The 20,127-nt window shown below is 39.0% G+C and overlaps 1 non-coding gene across 1 annotated transcript; it reads left to right on the top strand.

Annotated features, from left to right (window-relative positions):
- Positions 1-16,544: 16,544 nt before the first annotated feature.
- Positions 16,545-16,616, top strand: TRNAC-GCA (transfer RNA cysteine (anticodon GCA)). The gene has a single exon. It is a non-coding gene; the product is annotated as a tRNA-Cys (tRNA).
- Positions 16,617-20,127: the final 3,511 nt, after the last annotated feature.

Here is a 20,127-nt window from a genome sequence, read left to right as displayed (position 1 = left end):
TTAAGAATATGAGATTAATAGATACAAACTACTATACATAAAATAAATAAGCAAAAATAATTTACTGTATAGAACAAGGAATTATATCCAATATTTTATAATTAGCAATTATGGAATGTAATTTGCAAAAAGCACCTCAAAACAAATCATGTGCTATATACCTGAATCTAACACAGTATTGTGAATCAACTATTATTTTGTTAAAAAATAGTAGAAGTAAGGAAATAGCAACAATCATAAAAGAAATAAGAGAGTATTGTGAACCAATATTTGCCAGCAAATTTGACAACCTGGAAGAAATAGATACTTTCCTAGAAGCATACACCTACCAAAATTGTATCATGAAGAAAAATAGAACATTTGATCAAACTGATTGCTAGTAAAGATATTGAATATGTAATAAAAAAAACCTCTCAATAAGCAAACATGCAGGACAACGTGGATTTACTAATAAATTCTACCCAACATTTAGAACAGAATTAATGCTTATGAACACTTATGAAGCTCTTTCAAAGACAGAACACTTCTAAACTCATATTACCTCGATATAAAACTATACAAGACACCAAACACACACCCAAAAAACTAAATATTTCAAGCCAATATCCCTGATAAATATAGATTCAAAAATATCAACAAAATATTAGCAAACCAAATTTAGTAATGCATTCAAAGGATCACACTCTATGATTATGTGGAATTTATTCTAGGGATGCACTTATGGATCAATATCCACAAATCAGTCAATGTGATGTACCATCTTAACAAATTTAAAGACAAAAATCATATATGGTCATCTCAATAGATGCTGAACAAGTACTTGATAATATTCAACATCCATTTATGACAAAAACTCTCCAGAAACTGTGCATAGAGGGAACCTACCTCAACATAATAAAGATCATATATGACAAGTCCACAGCTAACATCATATTCAATGGTGAAATGCTGAAATCTTTTTAATCTAAAATCAATAACTGTAAGTAGTCCCACTCTTGCCACTTTTATTCAACATACTATTAGAAGTTCTAAGCAGAGCAATTAATAAGAAGAAATATATTCTTATTTCAATAAAAAAAAGTAAAACTGTCACTATTTCCAAATGACATGGTATTTCACACAGGAAACCCCAAAGATGCCATCAAATAAAATGTTAGATTTAATAAACAAATTCAGTAAAAGCAAGATACAGAATCAACCTAAATTTTTTTTCCTTATACACTAATGACAAACTACTAGAAAGAGAAATGAATAAAACAATCCTGTTTACAAATTCATCAAAAAGAATGAAATATCTAGGAATAAATGTAAAGGAGGAGATAAAAGACCTGAACACTATAAGACAATGATGAAAAAACTGAAGACAAAAATAATGGAAGACACTCTATGCTCATGGATTGGAAGAATTATTATTGTCAAAATAAGAAAGCTATGGTACATATACACAATGGAGTATTACTCAGCCATTAAAAAGAATACATTTGAATCAGTTCTAATGAGGTGGATGAAACTGGAGCCTATTATACAGAGTGAAGTAAGCCAGAAAGAAAAACACCAATACAGTATACTAGCGCATATATATGGAATTTAGAAAGATGGTAACAATAACCCTGTGTACGAGACAGCAAAAGAGACACTGATGTATAGAACAGTCTTATGGACTCTGTGGGAGAGGGAGAGGGTGGGAAGATTTGGGAGAATGGCATTGAAACATGTAAAATATCATATATGAAACGAGTTACCAGTCCAGGTTCGATGCACGATACTGGATGCTTGGGGCTGGTGCACTGGGACGACCCAGAGGGATGGTATGGGGAGGGAGAAGGGAGGAGGGTTCAGGATGGGGAACACATGTATACCTGTGGCAGATTCATTTTGATATTTGGCAAAACTAATATGATTATGTAAAGTTTAAAAATAAAATAAAATTTTAAAAAAATACCTAAAGCAACCTACAGATTGAATGCTATCCTAATTGAAATTCCAATGGAACTTTTAACAGAAATAGAATAAACCTAAAATTTGTATGGAACTACAAAAAATCCCAAAATACAATGAATTTTTGTATATTGATCTTGTGTACTACAATTTGCTTGAACTTTTTATTAGTTTTAATAGATTTTAATTGATTCATTACCATTTTCTACATAAAAGATTATGTCTGTGACTAGAAATTGTTTTATTTCTCCCTTTCCAATTTTTATGCCTTTCTTTTTCTTGCCTAACTGTCCTGAAGAAAAGCTCTAGCTTAATGTTTAATAGAAACAGCAAGTGTGAACATACATATATTTTTCCTAAGCTAAGGGCAGGGGATTTTCATTCTTTTACAATTAAGTATGATGTAGGTTGTGAGGTGTTTTTTTTTTTTTTTTTTTTAGATTCACTTTATTGAGTAGAGAAAGTTTTCTATTTCGTTGAGTTCTTTTATCATGTTACAGTGTTGTATTTTGTCAAATGTTATTTGTGTATTTTCTCTGAGCATTATTTTTGTCTTTTAGTCTATTTTTGTGATTTGTTGTTGTTTAGTTGCTAAGTCCTGTCCAACTCTTTTGCAACTCTATGGACTATAGCCCTTCCAACTCTTCTGTCTATGGGACTTCCCGGGTGAGGATATTGGAGTGGGTTGCTACTTCTCCAAGGGATCTTCTCGACCCAGGGATTGAACCCATGTCTTCTGCATTGGCAGGCCAACTCTACCAGTGAACCACCAGAGAAGTCTATTTTTTGTGGTATATTACATTAACTTATATTTAGATCTTAAAACAACCTTGCATCCCTGGCATAAATCCCATTTGATCATACAGCATAATCCTTTTTATACATTTCTGGATTCAATGTACTACACTTTTGTTGAGTAATTTTGCCTCTATATTTATAAGTCTACACTTTCTTTTATGTATATGGGTAATACCAGTTTCATCAAATTAATTATGAAGTCTTTTTCAATTTGAGATTTTCCAAGTTCTTGGTACAACAAGTGATTTTTCATTATATCCTGAACTTTTAGGTTGTTTTATTATGGGACTCTGAATTCTATTTAATCATCTTTTCTATTTCCAGAAATTCACCTTTTATGTATAATGCATAGAAACAGGTGCAAGTGAATGGTTAAGTTTCTGCTGGACTCACTGCTATCACCCTGGCAAATGCAAAACTTGGACTCTCACTACCTTGCCCCACTCACTGTCAGCAGGTGTTGGCTGAAGTTCAGTCTCCTTCTTGGCCTTGATTATACTCTCAGCAGAGCACTAACTCATAGTACTCATTATTTATGTGTGAGAGATGGAAGTTCAGCTCCCAATTAGGCCACACTGATGTGGAGGGGAGAGGATGGTCATAGAGGAAAGCAAAGTGAACTATCACCATATTGCACTGTTTTTTTCTGCTTCATTACCAGTGATTTGGAGTGTAATATTGTTATTGTTCAGTCTTTCAATTGTGTCCTGCTCTTTGTGACCCCATGGATTGTAGTATGCCAGGCTTCCCTGTCCTTCACTATCTCCCTGAGTTTGCTCAAACTCATGTCCATTGAGCCAATGAGGCCATCCAACCATATCATCCTCTGTTGTCCCCTTCTCCTCCTGCTCTCAATCTTTCCAGAATCAGGTTTTTTTTTTCCCAATGAGTTGGCTCTTTGCATCAGGTGGCCAAAGCTTCAACTTTGGCATCAGTCCTTCCAACGAGTATCCAGGGGTTATTTCCTTTAATACTGAATGGTTTGGTCTCCTGCTCTCCAAGGGACTCTCAAGAATCTTCTCCAGCACCACAGTTTGATACCATCAATTCTTTGGTACTCAGCCTACTTTATAGTCCAACTTTCACCTCTGTACATGACTACTAGAGAAACCATAACTTTGACTATATGAACCTTTGTAAGAAAAGTGATATCTCTGCTTTTTCATATGCTTTCTAGGTTTTTAAGAGTGTAATACTAGCTCCCTGTTTTGCCCAAGTGATACTGAGATGCGTGTGCAGAAAGTGGCATACTGAAAATCACTTCTTAACACCACATTACTCTTCCTTGCAGGTGGAGGTGATAGTTCAAGAACGCTCTGGTCCCTGCTGATATGGGGCTAGAAGGAATAAGAGTGTCAATAAGTATCACCTCTCTGTATTTCTTATTGCCTCCTTTTGCCCTGTTGATGTCTGGTAAACTTGGAAGCTCAGTATCTGCCTGAATCCTGTTGATACTAGGGCAGGAGTGGAGAGTAAGTGCTGACCAGAACTTCCTTGCACCACTTTACTCCATTTTACTGTTGCACAATGTGGACTGAAATTCAGCAACACTCCCCACCATGCACACGTGTGCACACACACACACACTGTTGACACCATCTCTGCAAAAGTAGAGTGCTAAACAGAGGTGGAAGAAGTTCAGCTTCCAGCTAAGCCTTGCTCATTTTACATTAGCAGAAAAAGTCTAGTGCTGGCTAGCACTGCCTTGCACCACTTTATCCTGTTTCTTTGCTACTGGGTGAGTTTAGGATCCATAATTGGTCTTTCTGAAAATGTATGGGAAGTAGTGCCAGGGTCCAGCCCTGGCTGATCCAGGATATTCGAAGAAGAGATGGCGTAGGCGAGGATCAGGAAACAACTGCTTAATTAAACGTTAATTAAGGATATAAAGAGTAATAGAATGAGGATAGCTCAGTAGGAAAATTCAGTGCAGAAAAGAGGCTGAGTAGCTTGATTTACGCGGGAGACCAATAAAACTTCAAGACAAGAAGTTTGCACCACTTACGTAGGCTGCAGGCGTCCTTCCGTTCTCCCGAAGGAGAGGAGACACTGAGGCCTCCCCGGTCGGATCTTAGAAGCCCAGGCATAATTAGCAAGCATTGCGGGTTCCGCGCTCCAGATGGAGACTCAGCCAGGATTTGAGAGAGAGAGCGACATGGGGAGACCAAGTTTCAGTGAACAAGGCCTGCACTTTATTTTCCAAAGTAGTTTTTATACCTTAAGTTATGCATAGAGGATAATGGGGGAAGGGGTTGGAGTCATGCAAGGACAGTAGTTCCTGGTTCTAATTGAAGCCAGGCTTTCAAACTTATCATAGGCAAAAGTTCAGGTGATTGACATCATCTTCTGGCCAGGAGGCCTGTTAACATTTTAAGAAACTTATTTTTCTCTAAAGGTGATTATTCCAAAGTCAGGCACCAGCCTCCAAAAAAGCATTGGACAAAGCTGCATTCCTATAGGGCAAAGGTGAGGTGGGCTCAATCAAGAAAAGAATTATCTCAAGGGTCCAAGGTTACAAACATTGAGGTTACTACTTACATTTCTATACACCCATTATATCAATCAATACACTGCCAAGGACACAGTAGGTAAGGAGTATGGAGACTTAGCAGCAAACATTGGCCGAACAAGTGAAAAACCCTTCACCAATACAATTTCTAATCAATCTTTTAACTACTCAAAGCAATCCGTGTTTAGGCAGTTTAGAATATCTCCTGCCTCTCACAGTTGGGAGGCTCTGAACAATCACATGTGGCCGGAAAAACCTATTCAGGCAGGCTAGAGGATTTCCAAAGGAGTGTCTAGGTTGAAACACTGTCACACCCAGGAATTATTAACTGGAGCTGTAAGCTAACTCTTTTTTCAGAGAGAGGTAGTGTGAGACAGCCCCCGTAAAGTCAGAGGTGTAGGTGAAAGCACAAAGCAGAAAGTAGGCAGACTCAAGTTTGGGGGGTAGATGCTCGAGAATTTCCAGGGGGACTCCTGAGGCTCAATCCCACCTTTGCGTATGCCGAGCCTCCTTCCTCATGACCGTTGTCATGGGCGGAGTGCCTCACACTGGCTCCTGGCAGTGATAGAATTCCAGTTGAGCTATTCCAGATCCTGAAAGATGATGCTGTGCAAAGTGCTGCACTCAATATGCAATATGCACTCAATATGCAATATGCCGGCTCCCGGCAAAGTAGTGTGTGGAAAAAGTTTTATTTTGGTGTTTTGTTGAAATAGAGCTGATAATATGTTTAATTTTTTTCTGTTCTTCTGTGCCATATTTATTCCACTCCTGTGGCTTCAGCAAGTAAAATTTTCATGTAGCCTTTTTTTGGTATGTGCCTCTTGTATGTTCCAGGTTGCACACTTTTCATGGTATCCCACAGTGATATATGAAAGCCTAAAAGAAAACACAGGGAGCTTCCCATAACTTTATTTCTCAAGTCCTGAAGTCCCTAGGTAGTTTGCCTTATTCTTTCTATTTTTCAGTCTCTCTAGGTTTGTTTGTTATACCCATTTTTTTTTAAGTTGTAAGAGAGAGGACTTGGGTGATTACTTTTTCTTGAGTGGGAATGGAAGTCATAAATCTGTTTTAACAAGCCCTGCAGATGATTCTAAGGTATGATCAGTTGGATAACCATTGCTTTGCAGAGTCTTTAAATTTGTCCCCCCCTCCTGATGCCAATTTCAGTTTCATTTGGAAACATGGACTCTCTGTGTTGGGTCAAATTGTAAAGACCTCCCTTCTTTTCCCCAAACATCTGAGTCTTGGAACTTTATCAATTGGTACTGAGTACTCAGCTTAGAAACATCCTGTGATGGGGGAGATCACTTGCTATCAAGAGGCCATCTCTTTTAGAAAATTCTCATTTTTTTTCCAAGCAGGAAATTGTCTCTATGATGCTTATATTTATACATCCAAGCTTGGACCCTCTGTGAGGTATTGGGCCTTCAGAGCTCAGAAGACAGAAACCAAATGCTCCTGAGCTTTCTACAAGGAATTGGTTTCTTACCTCCTTACATCCCAGTGGCCACCATGTGGATATATTGCCATACACCTATTTCCCTGTTAAAAGATGAGGCCTAGAGTCTGAACAGATAGAGTATCATACTTTTGGCTCTAGATCAATATTTTCTGAAGTTCATTTTTACCGAACACTGGTCACATAAAATGTTCTACAGATAAATTTTTCTATGGTAAAATAAGTTTAAGAAACACTGCATCTATAATTCCATAATGGAGAGTCACAATGCAATTTACATATTAGAAAACAAGAAGTCTTCAAAGAAAGCTTTTTAATTTTCTTTAGCTTGGAATTTCTCAAGTGTGCTTGCATATAGACTTAAAACAACAACAACAACATAACTCTTACTACCAACTCACAGAAAGAACTTCCTTATAGAATCCCTATAATATAAATAAGTGATTTTTAGATTACTTTATTCAATCTTTCAAATAAATGTATATTGCCTAATATTTGCTAGATTGAGTACCACGAATGTTCAGACCTTATCTGATTAATATTTCTCTTTATACAGCCTCTATTGCCATTTCTTCTGTTAGCCACCTCTTTCTATTAATACTGAGATGGCAGTTGGATACATTCCTTAAGCTTGGTTACGGATGCCATTGCTAAGTCTCATCTCCTTTCTTTGGGACCATTGTTTCTAGTGATTGGATTTTTTTTTGGTTGTTGCTTATTTTTGTTGCTAGACACAAGTGCATAAACTTATATCTATATTCCAGTTAAACTTCTTCTTGGTTTTGGCTCATAACCCCATCCTTCCCAGACCTCTTTTAGTTACTTAATTCCTTTTGTTCCACAATGAGTTCTGCAAAATGAGTGCTTAATAAATGTGACTTAATTGACTTAACTCAGACAAGATAGGGAGATTTTCATGCCAATCACAACTAAAATGAGTTTGGCAAGTCCATTTGTTGGTTACAAAGTGAATCTTTGACTGAGAATGCTGATAATGATAATCAGGTATATATCTGTATGGAAAGACTTTCTAGAGCCTGTGGGGTGTAATTACTAAAACTCTTAAGAGTCATGTCAAGCTAAGAATTCTGTAAGGTTGAAATCATAACCTAGACCTGCCGAGGTCCAGCCCTAGCTGATCCAGGGAGTTCGAAGGGGAGATGGCGTTGGCGAATACACTGGCTTTAATTAGATATTAATTAGAGATATAAAGAGTAATAGAATGAGGATAGCTCAGCAGGAAAATTCAGTAGAGAAAAGAGACTGAGTAGCTTGGTTTACGAAACCAATAAAACTTCAAGACAAGAAGTTTGCACCACTTATGTAGGCCGCAGGCATCCTTCCATTCTCCTGAAGGAGAGGAGACACTGAGGCCTCACCGGTCAGATCTTAGAAGCCCAGGCAAATTTAGTAAGCTTGGCAGGCTCTGCGCTCCAGATGGAAACTCAGCCAGAGTTTGAGATAAAGAATGACATGAGGAGACCAGTATTTCAAGGAATTGATCCCATTTTTTATTTGTCCAGGGTCTGTTTTTATACACTGAGATGTTATACAAAAGTCACGCGGGGTCAGCAGTTCTGACTTTTATTAAAGCCAGGTGCTTCATACAAATGTATACAGAGGTCTTAGGGGTGTTACATCATCTTCTGGCCAGGGGAGCCTGCTGATGATTTATGACCCTCTCCTTGTGACAGCGGTCAGTCAACAATTATTTCTCCAGGGGTGATTATTCTTAAAACAGATGCCACCTTCCGAAGGTACCAGATAAAGTTACATTCCTATAGGGTGAGGGTGTAGTGGGTTTTAATTAAGGAAATAATTTGCTTAGCCTAAGGTCTAATGTGATTAATATCAAAGGTTAATACTTATTTATTCTATATATTCATTAATGTGTATAAGGGCAGTGGATGTGGAGACTTAGCAGTAAACATTGGCTCAACAAATGAAAAACCCTTCACCAATACAATTTCTAATCAGCCCACTATACTTATGCTAATGGTTTTCTAACTTCTCTAAAGAACCTGTTTTTAGAAGGTTTAAAGCATCTCACACCTCTCACGGTTGGGAGGCTGTGAGCAATCACATGTGGCTGGACAAGCCTGTCAGGCAGGCTAGAGAACGTTCAGAGGAGTTTGTAGGTTGAAACACTCCTATCACGCCCAGAAATTATTATTAACTGGAGCTCTAAGTTAACTCCTTCTCTGAAAGAGGTGGTGGGGGACAGCCCCTCGTAAAGTCAGAGGTGTAGGTGAGAGCACAAAGTAATAAAGTAGGCAGACTCTGGTTTTGGGGGTAGATGTTTGAGAATTTCCAGGGGGACTCCTGAGGCTCGATCCCGCCTTTGCATATGTTGAGCCTTCTTCCTCATGACCTTTGCCATGGGTGGAGGTCCTCACGCCGGCTCCTGGCATAGAATAATGGTATCAATAATAGCAATAATATTTCAAGTCAAATCATTTCCCACATTGATTATTTAACTTGATCCTCAGAAAAACCTGTGCAATAGGAAAGATAGTTTATGATTGGACTGAACACTGGATACCACTTCTTCCTCTTGAATTACAGAGTCAGATTACAGGAGTCCACTGTGGATTATATGGATCAATCCAAATTGTGTGTCAGATTTTGTGTAGGATCCACTTAACCATACTGTATACGTGTATAACATAGTGGTTGCTAATATCAGTTGTGCATCAATTAAGCAATTTTTTTTACCTAAATCAGTTAACTTCAGTCACTCAATTGAGTCCGACTCTTTGCAACCCCATGAATTACAGCACGCCAGGCATCCCTGTCCATCAACAACTTCCAGAGTTCTCTCAAACTCACGTTCATCGAGTTGGTGATGCCATCCAGCCATCTCATCCCCTGTTGTCCCCTTCTCCTCCTGCCCCCAATCTCTCTCAGTATCAAAGTCTTTTCCAATGAGTCAACTCTTCGCATGAGGTCGCCAAAGTGTTGGAGTTTCAACATTAGCATCAGTCCTTCCAAAGAAATCCCACGGCTGATCTCCTTCAGAATGGACTGGTTGGATCTCCTTGCAGTCCAAGGGACTCTCAAGAGTCTTCTCCAACACCACAGTTCAAAAGCATCAATTCTTCTGCGCTCGGCTTTCTTCACAGTCCAACTCTCACATCAATACATGACCACGGGAAAAACCATAGCCTTGACTAGACAAAACTTGTTGGCAAAGTAATGTCTCTGCTTTTGAGTATGCTATCTAGGTCGGTCATAACTTTCCTTCCAAGGAGTAAGTGTCATTTAATTTCATGGTTGCAGTCACCATCTGCAGTGATTTGGGAGCCCCAAAAACAAAGTCTGACACTGTTTCCCCATCTATTTCCCATGAAATGATGGGACCGGATGCCATGGTCATCGTTTTCTGAATGTTGAGCTTTAAGCCAACTTTTTCACTCTCCTCTATCACTTTCATCAAGAGGCTTTTTAGTTCCTCTTCACTTTCTGCCATAAGGGTGGTGTCATCTGCATATCTGAGGTTATTGATATTTCTCCACGCAATCTTGATTCCAGCTTGTGTTTCTTCCAGTCCAGGGTTTCTCATGATGTACTCTGCATATAAGTTAAATAAGCAGGGTGACAATATATAGCCTTGAAGTACTCCTTTTCCTATTTGGAACCAGTCTGTTGTTCCATGTCCAGTTCTAACTGTTGCTTCCTGACTTACATACAGATTTCTCAAGAGACAGGTCAGGTGGTCTGGTATTCCCATCTCTTTCAGAATTTTCACAGTTTATTGTGATCCACACAGTAAAAATAAAGCAGAGATAGATGTTTTTCTGGAGCCCCCATACTTTTTTGATGATCCAGCGGATGTTGGCAATTTGATCTCTGTTTCCTCTGCCTTTTCTCAAACCAGCTTGAACATCAGGAAGTTCACGGTTCACGTATTGCTGAAGCCTGGCTTGGAGAGTTTTGAGCATTACTTTACTAACGTATGACATGAGTGCAATTGAGTGGTAGTTTGAGCATTCTTTGGCATTGCCTTTCTTTGGAATTGGAATGAAAAACTGACCTTTTCCAGTCCTGTAGCCACTCCTGAGTTTTCCAAATTTTCTGGCATATTGAGCGCAGCACTTTCACAGCATCATCTTTCAGGATTTGAAATAGCTCAACTGGAATTCCATCACCTCCACTAGCTTTGTTCATAGTGATGCTTTCTTTCTAAGGCCCACTTGACTTCACATTCCAGGATGTCTGGCTCTAGGTGAGTGATCACACCATCATGATTATCTTGGTCGTGAAGATCTTTTTTGTACAGTTCTTCTGTGTATTCTTGCCATCTCTTCTTAATATCTTCTGCTTCTGTTAGGTCCATACCATTTCTGTCCTTTATCGAGCCCATCTTTGCATGAAATGTTCCCTTGGTATCTCTAATTTTCTTGAAGAGATCTCTAGTCTTTCCCATTCTGTTGTTTTCCTCTATTTCTTTGCATTGCTTGCTGAAGAAGGCTTTTTTTATCTCTTCTTGCGATTCTTTGGAACTCTGCATTCAGATGCTTATATCTTTCCTTTTCTCCTTTGCTTTTCACTTCTCTTCTTTCCACAGCTATTTGTAAGGCCTCCCCAGACAGCCATTTTGCTTTTTTGCATTTCTTTTCCATGGGGATGGTCTTGATCCCTGTCTCCTGTACAATGTCATGAACCTCCATCCATAGTTCATCAGACACTCTGTCTATCAGATCTAGTCCCTTAAATCTATTTCTCATTTCCTCTGTATAATCATAAGAGATTTGATTTAGGTCATACCTAAATGGTCTAGTGGTTTTCCCTATTTTCTTCAATTTAAGTCTGAATTTGGCAATAAGGAATTCATGATCTGAGCCACAGTCAGCTCCCGGTCTTTTTTTTTGCTGACTGTATAGAGCTTCTCCATCTTTGGTTGCAAAGATGGAGCCATTTACCTAAATGGTGACTACTTAATACAATTTCTGAGGCTGACTGATGGCATTCATTTGTGGTCTGAGCCCTCTCCTTTCCTCTGATGCCTTATTAGACATTCATTTTTGCTGTTCACTCTAGACTATAACTCTGAGTGGGTATGTATACCATTTTAAACTGCCATTCTTACATCTATAAATATTGAAGACTGAATCAGGCAAAGTTGGAAGAGTCGGAGACCGTGAATTATTATGAATGGCATCTCAAGGAATGATAGGAGACTGACAAGGTAGAATTATGGGCATTGTTAGGTCTGATCGACTCTCCTGATCTACTTAAACCAGAGAATCAATGCTTTTTTTAATCTATTTCACAAATTGAGTTCCATTTCTTAAAATCAATGACAAAAACTCAAACGCTGGATTGCAAACTTCTTAAAATTATTTTCAAAGTTGACCTTTTATGGTTTTATAATCTAGAATCAAAGACAAGCAAAGGCAGAATAGAAAAAAATATGGCCATTTGTATTTGTAACCAAGCGTGGATTTGGAGATTGGAACTTACAAGCTGTGACTTAAGCAAGCTATTTAATTCACTGGCCTCGTTCTGTTATCTTTAAAATGGAGATGAGTCGCTGATTTGGGGAGCTTAATGAGATGATGCTTACTGTTCACTCAATTCTTACTCATGTCAGATAGCATGTCAATATTTTACATGCTGTTTTTCACATAATTTTCTTCATAACACTTTTCACTACCTGATATTATATACAATTGAGCCTTGAACAACATGAATTTAAGTTGTGCAGGTCCACTTATAAGTGTATTTTTTTCAAAAGTACAAAATTACGGCACTACACAATTCACATTTGGCTGAATCCATTGATACATACTGAAACATTTATATGGAGAATTGACTATAAGTATATAAGGATTTTCCACTGCACAGAGGGTCAGCTCCCTAACCTCTACATTGTTCAAGGGTCAAATCTATTTCTAAATCTTCTTTATTGTTTGCCTTTACCTACTTATAGTGGTAAAGAAAACCCCTGTCAATGCAAGAGACCATGAGACTAGGGTTTGATCCCTAGGTTTCGAAGATGCCCTTGAGGAGGACATAGTAACCCACTCTAGTATTCTTGCCAGGAGAATCCTATGGACAAAGGAGCCTGGTGGACTACAGTCCACGGAGTCACAGAATCAGACATGACTGTGGCTACTTAGCATGCATGCATTTCCCACTTCATGAAGAGGAAATTCAACCATTTTGTTCAATAAATTGCCACATTTAATACCCACCATGACTCTATGAGGTATTATTGCTATTTTAAAGTGGAAGAAGTCTAGGTTCAGAGGTAAAATAATTTCCCCCAAATTACACAATTGGTAAGTGTCAGAGTGAGTGGGTAGCAGGTAGGAAGGCCAGAGGTCCCCAAGTGCCAGACACTTTTTTTTTCCTTCTCTGTTGATGAAACTGGTACTGCCTAAGACTACCTTTTCTTTTTTTCTTTTCTCAAACCTTGGGCTGATAATAGTTCAATAAACCAGTATTCATGTCAATTATTTTGTGGCCAGGGGATGATACACCTCATGCCATCCTACCTCAGAAATGCATATCGTGGGAGAAGGGCTTGGTGAAACTCCCTCAGCCTTGAGGTGTTTCTTTTATCTTATTAGAAGCTCTCTCACAGACACAAAGTGCCTCCTAAAAACTAGCAAGGGGACACTCTTTTTGTCCCTCTCTGATGTCTATGTCTGAAGCTTTCCCTGTCTCTGTTATACTTTAATAAAACTTTGCTACACAAAAAGCTACAAGTAGTCAAGCCTCCTCTCTGACCCCTGATCAAAATCCTCTCCTCTGGAGGTCAGAAATCCCAACTTGCAGCAGTAAACTTTCAAGAGGTGTGATTCAAACTCAGATCTGCGTGACTTATAGCAATACAGTTAACCTCTATGTTCTGTGGCCCTATTGGTTGGTGCTGTAAAATCGGTGTAAAATCTGTTCCACATATTTACCACAAAATGTCATTGGAACTCTGTGCATATCTCTGCAGTAACAAAGTCATTTTTTCCTTTTCTCCTTCTACCCTTTGTTCTCATGTTGCTTAACTGTAACCCTGTGACCAAAACAGTCTGGTGTGAATGATCCTGTACTTTTTCAGAACCTGGGTCCTAATAGACTGCTGCTAAGTCACTTCAGTCGTGTCAGACTCTGTGCAACCCCATAGATGGCAGCCCACCAGGCTCCCCCGTCCCTGGGATTCTCCAGGCAAGAACACTGGAGTGGGTTGCCATTTCCTTCTCCAATGCATGAAAGTGAAAAGTGAAAGTGAAATCGCTCAGTCATGTCCGACTCTTAGCGACCCCATGGACTGCAGCCTACCAGGCTCCTCCATCCATGGGATTTTCCAGGCAAGAGTACTAGAGTGGGGTGCCATTGCCTTCTCCGCCTAATAGACTAGCAGCTTCTAATTCCTATCATTTAAACACTCTCAACCCACACCAGTACTCTAGCCTGGAAAATCCCATGGACGGAGGAGCCTGGTAGGCTGCAGTACATTGGGTCGCGAAGAGTCGGACACAACTGAGAGACTTCATTTTCACTTTTCACTTTCATGCATTGGAGAAGGAAATGGCAACCCACTCCGGTGTTCTTGCCTGGAGAATCCCAGGGACAGCGGAGCCTGGTGGGCTGCCGTCTGTGGGGTCGCACAGAGTCGGACACAACTAAAGCGACTTAGTAGTAGTAGTAGTAGTAGTAAACACACTCTAGGGACCCTTTCTATTTCCCATCTCTTGAATACTCTCTAGAATCTCTGAGTTTTCACGTAAGAAGTCAGAGTAGCATGGCAACATCATACTGAAAAGGTCACATAGGCAGTCTATTCTACAGCCCCAGCTGAGCCCAGTCTTCTAGCATTCCCAATCAAGGAATCAGACATATGAGTGAAACTATCTTGAAACCTCCAGACCAGTCCATTTCCCAGCTGAATACTACCAAGTAACTTCAATCAACACCAAGTGGAGCAAAAGAATCACCAATCCAGACATTGCTAAAATTCCTAATTGAGTAAAACAGTATAATAAAATGTTTTGCTTTAAGTTATTAAATTTTGGGGAGTAGTTTGGTTCACAGCAATAGACAGCTATAACAATTAGAGCTATGCAAAAATGAACTGGACTACCTCTGGTCCCTGGAGGTGATTAGTTTACTGTCACTAGAAAATTACAAGAAGAATCTGTATAGCACCTGTAGAAGATGCTTTAGAAAGGATTTCAGTAACAAAAAGAAAATACTTTTGAACTAGATTATTAGTCTGTAAGCATGGATATCTCTCAGAATTCACTGGAATACTTATTTAGAACACAGATTCTTATTCCTCCAGTGTATTAGTCAAGGTTCTCAGGTAAATTGGTTCTTAGAACCAATGTGTGCATGCTCAGTCACTTCAGTCATGTCCGATTCTTCATGATCCCATGGACTGTGTACCCTGCCAGCCTCCTGTCCATAGGATTCTCCAGGCAAGAATACTGGAGTGGCTTGCCATGCCCTCCTCCAGGGGATCTTCCCAACAGAAACAATAGGATATGCATATATAAAGAGACTTATTTTGAGGAATTGACTCACATTTCTCCTGATTGTGGAGGCTTGGTGAATCAAAAATCTGATGTGAGAGACTAGCAGGCTGGAAAGTCAGGAAAGAATTGAAGTTTCAGTCTGGAGGTGGTCTGATGGAGAATTCCTTCTACTTTGGAGTAGATCCACCTTTTATTATATTCAAATATTCAGCTGAATGGATGAGGCCTACCCACATCATAAAGAGTAATATGCTTTACTCTACCAATGTAAATGAAATCTCATCTGAAAATGCCCTCACAGCTTTGACCACCAGGTCAGTCTTTGTGACTTTACATTTCAGATGTTCATCTAGGCCAGCAACTCTATATAACAGACCTAGGACCCAAACTGAGCCACCTGAGCTCTTTACCGCAAAAAGAAAGAAGCCATTATTACATACAACACTATATTTTAGTCTTGAAAGAAGGATAAATATGTTGCCTCCATCCAAAGAGAAATATGTGTTTCTTCTATTAACCCAGGCCCTGGCCCGTGTAATTAAGTCCTCTATCCTGAATGCCAGCTAACTGTTTTTGCTGAGTCTTTCTATTTGAAAGATAGGAAAATATAATTATAATAATTGTTATAATTGCTAACACTTGTTATGCATTTACTATATGGTGGGAAGTCTTCTAAATGCTTTAGAATTTACTTAACACTTAATCCTATGAGGCATGTCTCTTATCACTGTCATTTTTCACTTTAGGAAACTGAGAGACATAGAAGTGAACCAGTTTTCCATATCTACAAAGCTAGTAATGAAAAAATTAAGATTTGAATAAAGGAAGCCAGGCTCATGACCCTGTTTTTAATTATTATGTTAAGCCTTTCCTGATTTCAGAGACCCACTTCTCCTGAAGGCAAATCACCATAAAGTGTTAATCAAGCTCTACCAGTTTCCACAAGCTTTACTCTACCAGCTTCCATTTTCAGGCAGAACCTCCAGAACTGGAAGACCCCTAGGAGTGCCTGAACAAGTTTCTTAGGCAACCCTACTTTATAGATCACCTGAAAACATCAGAAAACCACCTTTAGTGCTAGTCATTTAACCTATTAGTCTCATGATAGGATGATTATTACAATGACCAGTGAAACAGGTTAAAATACTGATTCCTAGACATCATCCTAAGCCTACTGAATCCAAATGTTTGCAGTTGGGAATCTGGAAACTGTATTTTTACAGGCTTTTGTGATAATCAGTCAGGTTTAGGAATTTCTTTACCTCAACATTCTCCACTTTAATCCCTCTAAAATATTCCTACTGCATATTCTTTCAGCTCCTATTTGTATCTTCTGATCTTTGTGCCTACCAAATGGGCTTCCCTGGTGGCTCAGATGGTAAAGCGTCTGCCTGCAATGCAGGAGATCCAGGTTCAATTCCTGGGTGGGGAAGATCCCCTGGAGAAGGAAATGGCAATCCACTCCAGCACTCTTGCCTGGAAAATCCCATGGACGGAGGAGCCTGATAGGCTACAGTCCATGGGGTCGCAAAGAGTCAGACACGACTGAGCAACTTCACTTTCACTTTTACCCCTACCAATACTCACACACTCTTTCTCACAAACATACCACAGATCTGATTAATCTCAGGTCAACTCCACCAGCAGGTTTCCCCCCTTAAATTGACCAGAAATTACCCTCTTTATATCTTTATTATCGGTCCTGGTTCTGCCATTCAAAGCCAGAGTTAATGTCTAACACAACTTTAATTAAATAGTCCTCTATATTTTTGAAGAGAGCTATCAAATGTGCTCTATGTTTTCTTTTTTGGGGGTGAATATTCTCAGCTCAATTACTACTTTTCTTATGACAGTTTTGAGTTCCTGCATTCTTCTCACTCCCCTCATGGCATGTTCTAATTTATAGTTTCATCCCACTTAGAATATGGCACCTTGATCTGAACAAAGTAATTTAGATGTAGTCTGACCATTGTTGACAACGGTCTCTTCCCATATTCTCAACATTTATACTTACTAACACAGCCTAAAGTGGTGTTAGTTTTTGGAGCAGCCTATCACTTTCTGCACTCACAAGGGCTTTCAAACATCTGTCTACCTTTTTAAGTCTTTATTGACATTATCATGTGAGTATCATCTTATGTGAAAAAGCTGCAGTAGGCTGAATAATGGCCTCCTAAAGATGTTCATATGCTAATCCCCAGAATCTGTAAGTATGTTACATTATATAGCAAGAGAAACTTTATAAATGTGATTTAGTTAAATATCTTAAGATAGGAATATTATCTTGAATTATCTAGGTGGCTTCTATGTAATCATAAGAAGGAGAAATGAGATTCAGAATGAGAAACACATTTGATGATTCTACACTGCTCACTTTGAAGATGAAGGAATGGGCCACAAGTCAAGAAATGCAAAAAATCTATAGAAGCTTGCAAAGCAAGGAAATAGATTTTCCTCTAGAACATCCAGAAAGTCAGCCTTGCTGAATCCTTGATTTTCCAATGAGATTTGTTTGATTTCTGACATCAATAACTATAGAATAATATTTTTTTATTGTTTTAACTCACTAAGTTTGTGGTAACTTGTTAAACCAATAATAAGAAACTAATACAAATGTGTCAGTTTTTGTAGGAATTTTAGAATGACAAACTAAAAGAGTACCAATAGATTATCTAGTTCAACCAATTGGAATGCAGAGACTCAGAAAGGGAAAGATACTTATCCAAAGTCACACAGAAAGTAATTAGTAGGTCTTGGACTAGAATTCACATCTCCTGCCTTTTGGGCTAGGATTATCCACCTCCCTCACTTTTTAGCTACCTCTCATAGAATAAAAGAAAGCTCAAAGGCCCTCAGAGAGAAGCATCAAATTCAGAATCTAATACTTTAAGAACATGAAATGTGATCCAGGAAGCAAAAAGAACTAATCTGAGGTGTCACAGTGAGTCAATGCCAGAGCCAAGTCTTTGACCCAGGTCTTTAGAGTTTTAGGTTTCACTGCTGTGACTCATCTCCTTTCTTTGGACATGCATGTCACATTTCTTTTAACCATTACAGCCATTTACTCTATCTAGTCAAGGCTATGGTTTTTCCAGTGGCCATGTATGGATGTGAGAGTTGGACTATACAGAAAGCTGAGCACTGAAGAATTGATGCTTTTGAACTGTGGTGTTGGAGAAGACTGTTGAGAGTCCCTTGGACTGCAAGCAGATCCAACCAGTCCATCCCAAAGGAGATCAGTCCTGAGTATTCATTGGAAGGACTGATATTGAAGCCGAAACTCCAATACTTTGGCCACCTGATGCGAAGAGCTGACTCATTTGAAAAGACCCTGATGCTAGGAAAGATTGAAGGCAGGAGCAGAAGGGGACGACAGAGGATAAGATGGTTGGATGGCATCACTGACTCAATGAACATGGGTTTGGGTGGACTCCAGGAGTTGGTGATGGACAGGAGGCCTGGCGTGCTGCGATTCATGGGGTCGCAAAGAGTCGGACATGACTGAGCTACTGAACTGAACAGCTCAGTCTTTTCCAATGAGTCAACTCTTCGCATGAGGTGGCTAAAGCATTGGAGTTTAAGCTTTAGCATCAGTCCTTCCAATGAACACCCAGGACTGATCTCCTTTAGAATGGACTGGTTGGATCTCCTTCCAGTCCAAGGGACTCTCAAGAGAATTCTCCAACGCCACAGTTCAAAAGCAACAATTCTTTGGCGCTCAGCTTTCTTCACAGTCCAACTCTCACATCCATACATGACCACTGGAAAAACCATAGCCTTGACTAGACAGACCTTTGTTGGCAAAGTAATGTCTCTGCTTTTTAATGTGCTATCTAGGTTGGTCATAACTTTCCTTCCAAGGAGTAAGCATCTTTTCATTTCATGGCTGCAATCACCATCTGCAGTGATTTTGGAGCCCCCAAAAATAAAGTCTGACACTGTTTCCACTGTTTTCCCATCTATCTGCCATGAAGTGATGGAACCAGATGCCATGATCTTCGTTTTCTGAATGTTGAGCTTTAAGCCAACTTTTTCACTCTCCTCTTTCACTTTCATCAAGAAGCTTTTTAGTTCATCTTCACTTTCTGCCATAAGGGTGGTGTCATCTGCATATCTGAGGTTATTGATATTTCTCCCAGCAATCTTGATTCCAGCTTGTGCTTCTTCCAGCCCAGCATTTCTCATGATGTAGTCTGTATATAAGTTAAATATGCAGGGTGACAATATACAACCTTGACGTACACCTTTTCTTATTTGGAACCAGTCTGTTGTTCCATGTCCAGTTCTAACTGTTGCTTCCTGACCTGTATATAGGTTTCTCAAGATAATTTATGTTTCTCTGAATAATGGTAGGAGTTGAGGAAGAGTGAGGATAAAAATCACTAGTCTGGTTTCTGTGCCAACAGAGTTTATCCACAATTACTGAGCATTTGATACTTGAAAACATTGTATTTTGCATATGACCTTTGTAAAAGTGTATTTTGTCCTAATTTTGATTAATAGGAAAATAACATTTAATTTTAAAATTCTAAATTTTCTGTAGCACATTTTGCTGCAGCAAATGAATGCAAATAATTTCACTATTTGCTTATTTTCAAAGCTATTGGCTCCTTTAGAGCTGGTGGAAAAGTAAGGGTGTTGATGAGCATGTTCAAATAATGCAGAGATTGGGAGAAAGGCAGGACTGATTTTTTGAGGATTCTATCACAGGCTTTACAATGAGACAGACCTAGGTCCAAATCCCAATCTCATGCCTTATTTGTGTGTTCATTTTAGCAGGTTACTTCACTTCCTGATGAATTTCATCATTTGTAAAGTAGGGATAGCAAAGGTATTTATCTTTTATATTTGTTGAGAGAATTAAATAAGATAGTACTCATAAAAGATTTAGCAAATTATTTGGTACAGAGGAAGTACCCAAGAAATGGAAGCTATTCTAATTT

The sequence above is a fragment of the Bubalus kerabau genome, chromosome X (assembly GCF_029407905.1).
Source record: "Bubalus kerabau isolate K-KA32 ecotype Philippines breed swamp buffalo chromosome X, PCC_UOA_SB_1v2, whole genome shotgun sequence".
Lineage (NCBI taxonomy): Eukaryota > Metazoa > Chordata > Mammalia > Artiodactyla > Bovidae > Bubalus > Bubalus kerabau.
Note: the sequence above shows the minus strand (reverse complement) of the source record. Positions and strands in the feature narration are given on the sequence as shown.